The sequence below is a fragment of the Lactuca virosa genome, chromosome 5, assembly GCF_052849685.1.
Source record: "Lactuca virosa cultivar CGN04683 chromosome 5, Lactuca_virosa_CGN04683_v6, whole genome shotgun sequence".
NCBI classification, from domain to species: domain Eukaryota; kingdom Viridiplantae; phylum Streptophyta; class Magnoliopsida; order Asterales; family Asteraceae; genus Lactuca; species Lactuca virosa.
The window spans coordinates 463,019,832-463,025,831 of NC_136430.1; positions in this window are offsets into that span (position 1 = coordinate 463,019,832).

A 6,000-nucleotide genomic window follows, 5' to 3' on the forward strand; every position below is an offset into this window, starting at 1 on the left:
TTACCACAAAGTGTTTTTGTTCATAAAACTTGATTTTAATGTTATGGTAATGTTTATTCTCATCCAAATAAATGATAATTGTCAATAGATTCATGTTTTGTATTATTTTAATGGTTAGGCTAATTTCATGAAAAGTGTTTGATTTGAATTATCTTGTTCTTATGAGTTGATTTAGATTAATAGAAAAGTTATGTGATAATATGTTTTCAATCCAAATTAATCTAAAAGTTGTTCATAATATGTGTTTTTGTAACTTGTCCTCAAGTTATATGAAAAGTCACATTTATGAATCTTAAAACTCATAAAAGTGTCATAGGTTACAAAATGAAGAGTCTTTTTCTCATAAATAGTTTTATGAACTCCATAACTTGTCCTCAAGTTATGTATGTTCAAGAGTCTCTTCATTAAAGTCTTTAAAACTTTAATTAAACTCATAAGTTATGAAAATCCAAGAGTTTTGAAAAGTTTCAATACTTGCCCTCAAGTTTTGGAATTTGTAAAGTCTCACACACATTAATGCTTTAATTCCAAACCCTAGAATTTTAAAAGTTAAAATTCAAACTTTATGGACTTCATTAAATTAATTAAAGTGTTTAATTAAAAGATTTAATAGTTCCATAATGACATGGTTTAAGTTTAATTAAATTAAGAGTATAGTTTAATTAATAAGATTAAACCACCAAGTATTTTAAATGTGTAAAATACACCCTTATACTATTATAATATTAAAAGTTAATACTTATATATATATATAAGAACAAAGTCAGTCTTACCGTTAGTAGGCCTCATTCACGAAGCCGGTCTCTAAGGGGGGTATAAGGGTACAAGGTTACTGCCTATAAAATGGCAGTTTAATGGGTGTCCACTCTCACCCACCGCTTCCTTGACTGGTGGAGGGTCGTTAGCCGAACGGGTAGGATAGGACTCTAATTCTCCTTTCATTAAAAGTATAATGATAAATACTAAGTAGCTAAACACTTATAAATTCCCAATCTTAGTTACTTAGGAAAATGTGAAATGGTGCTAACCCATGAAATTACACTTTGCACCCTTGTTAAGTCGTTAGTGGAGCGTGTGTGGTTAACCGACACACTAACATGGGACTGACAATGTATGGCAAAGGGTGACTTAAGTTTTATCATAGATCGGTGGAGCGCGTGTGGTTAACCGGCACATCGATTGGGTGATAAAATTAAGGGTACCAAGTCAATTTGCATGGTTATTCACACCTTGTTTGTGATCCTCGGCATCCCAGTCACAAACTTGAGAGGGCACAATCGAGATTGAAACATGTCATCGAAAGTTCAATGAATCTCAAAAAGATCTAGGAGTTTCAATCCAATTAAAACTTAATAATTTATTTTGTTTTTCATGCTGGAAATTGGTAAATCGTCATTTACCTACCTTCAAATATTTTGTAGCTTGGATTACGGCATACCTCTTCCAAGTTATAAAATATTTTGTTGGGTCCTAGCCTTAATATTTCATATTGGGTGTTATGTTAAGGACTTAAATCAACTGAAACTTGAATTTCTCCCTCATAGATGTCTAAGTTCAGACAACTATGGTCTTCCTTATCCTTTTGGATAGAGCTTCACTTCCTCCACCTCCTCAAATAATTCTCCCTGACCCACAAGTTCAAGGTCACTTAAGTAACATATTGGCAAGCCGGGAGAGTTGGGTGTCAAAGTCTTAAGGAAGTTGACTGTTGACTGGGTTCTTCAATTACTTCCCAAGTCATATAGTGAGTTCTTTAAGGACTGCTATGTGACAGACCATGACATGACCCTTAATGATCTTACATATTTGCTCGATGCTACTGAATCAACAATCATTTGGAGCAATGGTAAAGCAAATTTGATTGGAAGATCTACTTCCCATGCTTCCATGGACATTGGTAATGGTAACATTGAAAGTGCAGAAAAGCTTTCTCTTCCCAATGGAAAGGGATCAGCCATGATCAAGTCGTTTGACCTAATGATAAAGAGAAAGGCTAAGTCTGAGATAGCCTCGTGTACCATTTCCAAAGAGTCCAAGAGAAGGGACATTGATTGCGAAGCTGCCTAATTTACCTGAAATATCATAAGGATGGTAAAGTCAAAAAGTTTGACTCTACTTCAGGTAAAGTCCATTATCTAACTCTATGAAGTCTCTTTTGGAGATTCTTAATACATGATGTAATGTAATTACATTTTGATGTTTTGGAAGAATCAAAGAAAAAAAGGGGTATGCTGATTCTGATCGCGAAGATGGATTTCAATCGCATGGTTCGGTGATCAGAATTTTGAGTTGCTGCTTAAAGAGTTATGATAGATTGCTTAGGAATAGATAACAACATGTTTTTTCATATGTATTTTCATTGTAGGGATAAGTTTTTTCCGCAAGTTTTAAAATAAAAGAAAAGTTTTGATTTTATTTATTTTAAGTATCCTTACAATGGCATTTGTGAAAAATTGTCGTTTATATGATTTCATTGATAACAATATTGGAAAATGGATTTGATTCTTTCATTTTTGGTAGTGTCATAATTTACCAAATAAAGAAAGATTCTCATCACCCAAGTTTCAGTTGGATAGAAACTTGGAATCATGCAACTTGTATTGTATGATGAATGAGAATTTCTGTTTTTTTTTTTGTAAATTAAGACTGATTCCTTGTTCACATGTACATGTGAGTCAAGTGAAGGAATAAAGGATCGAGTACATTAGGTTGTGCGCTGTTCAGGTCCACCACAAAGGCTAATAAGGTTATTCATTATGATTTACTAAAGTTTAGTAAATATGGTTATGCTTACAAGTTTAAGTGTAATTCTGAAACATTGGAAAGGTTTCAATGATTGGCATAATGAATAAGAAGAATCAAAATAGGCAGAAAGATAAAAGTTTCTCCAATCTGAAGAGATAGGAGAGTACTTGAGTATCTTGTTTTATGATTATCTTAGTGGTTATGGAACCATATCACAATTGATCCTCTAAGAAAACCTTAGTACATTTGTTTGGCTAAGGAGAGGAATCATGAAGTGTGGAAATGGTCAAATCAAAAGATAAATCATACTTCGTTCCAAAACAAGTCTTAGAGTCATACTCTAAGATTGTAACTTGAGTGACATAATTTTAAGAAAGGTTTATAACACTTATCAAATGTAGAGTAACATGTTTCTTACTCTTGTACATTTGAGATTGGTAAGTTGTGATGTTTTGGAAAAGACAAAAACCAATTAAGACCAATTGTGAGAAGTGTTTATCTTGATAAGAATCCACACTAACTCTTGAATATTTGTTTTGTCAAGGAATGGTTCTTGACAAGAGAATCTTATATGTCAAGAGGTCAGTGGGAGTCTTAAAAGATCTTGAGATAGGTTCAAGAACCGATCAAGAGTATTGTTAATCACTAGCCCACGACTTGAGGTTTGTAACCTATCGTGTTGACTTATTCTTATTTATGTGTCTATTCTAGTTAAAAGTTGACTATGCTTGTGAGTTCTATGAGTTCTCAATTGTTTGCATAACAACCTGGAAGCAATGGTAGGCCCTGTGCTGCCAGGTGGCAAGAAATTAAGATTAAGGCAAGTTCAGTCCATATGAGTTTGGATTTGTCACCAACCTTGTCTATTGATTATGGTTATGACAAATTCACATGGATAGGAACACATACACCATAAAATCTAAGTGTCATAAGGCCTCTCTCCGATTCATGAAAATGATGGTGAGGAAACTCTTTCACTAAGTAGATTTTAAGTAGATAGCAATTATGATAATTTGCATTCTCAAAGTCATTAGTGGAGCGCGTGTGGTTAACCGGCACACTAACATGGACTTGTGAGAATGGCAAAAGGTCTAAACATTATGATTACGACACCCCTCTTCATAATTGTTTAGACACACATGTGAGCTATCTAAGGAAAGGTGTATGATTTTGATAAAGTCTTATCAAAGCATCTCGTATCAGAAAAACTAAACTTTGGTAAGAAAGTCAATAAAGTATTGATTTCTAGAAGTCCAGCTGGTTTCTGGGTACATGTCAAAGCTAGTGGGAGCATAAAGTGTTATGCTATTTAAATTATAATTATCATGTTAGTGGGAGCATAATTATTATGTTAAGTGTTGCAAGTTAGCAATGTTAATTATAGAAAACAAAAGTTTCAATTCGCTTTGAAAAGTTGTTTTGCTATAATTAAGGGAGATGATTTTATACTTCATTCCAATTATACAAGCTTAGATTGAGATTTTAATCAACTTTAGTCAAGGATATATATGAATGTTATGTTGGAATGGTTCAACATAATGAAATTCTATATATGTTGCGTTCTCAAAATTCGATTATGATTACGGCATCCCTTTTCATAGTTCGAATTGTGAGAACATGGCAAATAAAAAAGTTTGCTTCGGTCCATTCTAAATTTTCCAAATGCTTAGGGCATTAAGAGGGAAAAAAGAATAGAACCGGATGTGACTAAAATGATTAAACAATTGTCGAGGACAATCTGAGGTTTACCAAAGATTGGTTGCTCGTGGACAATTGGAAGTATAATGTAAATTCGGAAAGGACCATATTGACATATTTTGAAAAGAGGTAACTCTTGTTCAGAAGTGATAGTCAAAATGGTAATATGGAATTGTCTTCATAGGTGGAAGTTATTCTCTGAATCTGTGTAAGATTAGAAAACTTAATGCAAAGAAGGATGTTCAAAGGAATGTACTTTGAACATGAGACTTCGTTTCCATGGAATTGATCTCCATTGGAATACTTTGTAATATTTGTTGCCAAGTCTTTGTGACTTTTGTGCACAGTCATTACAAGAGAATCATTGCATATAAGTTTAGAATCTAACAGATTACAGTAAATGGCAAGAGTTTGGTATTCTTACATTTACAAAAGGGATTGGGATTGTGAAATGAGCATCATTGGAGTCGTGTTCAATTGATCTATTTCACAAAAGAAAGGACCATAGGTAAACATAGTGTGCATGCTTGAAGCATGGCATGACTATTGTTTTAATTTAAGTATTAAGTTGATGATTCGAAACATTACATGAATAATGAGTAATCAATATGGTGCTTAGATAAAAGGTATTTTTTATTTACTCTCAAATTGTTGGGGCCATATAGGATTAGTATTATTCTTGTGTTTCATTTTTGCATGTTTTGACTTCCCGAATAACTAGGATATTCAAACCGTCCATAGTCAATCATACTTTGGAAGTAGGTATTCAGGCAAGACTGTCATGAATGGGTCTGTAGTTTGTCTAGGTGGATAGACTTAGCTGCAGTGTTCATGAGTGCTCCTGGAATAAGATTCGAGTATTAGATTAAACCCACGCTCATTTGAATCACTTCATGGATTTTATCACGAGTGAATCATGAGACGATAATATCTTATATTCTTCAAACCTGGAGATATGAGTTGTTGACTATGAGTTGGTTATACATTGATTGTACGAAAACGCATTAGTAACTTGATGTTATAAAACGTGCCTTTGTGTATGATTCAACAAGTAGTTAGTACAAGCATATGAGTCAAAGTTTATCCATTCCTTTTATCTCATAAGGATAAAAGCGATATTTGTGGGCCCCTCGATGATTTAGTGATGACACCCCTAAGTGTTTGGCCAAGCCTGGACTGATTTGATTTGTTCAATTAGTCATTTGTCATAAATCGAAAATCGGGAAACAACAAATGGATAGAGAGAATGATTATAATCCATGTCTTACTCCATATGATATCTAGAATGAAGGAATATATGATCACTTATCTAATGGACGCGTCATTTGATTTGTTCAGAGTTCGACAGCGGCTTTAAGAGCTACGATTGCTAGTCGGGTTATGAAGTCGTACTTGAAATAATAGTTATTAGACTTATCTAAGTGGGAGACTGTTGGATTAGTGTCTAAGTCCATAACTATAATTAGTATGACTTGACCCGACCCGGCATGGTCCATTTGGGTTGCACTTCACCGGAACAATTTGTATGGATAGATTTATGAGAAAAGGATATTTATG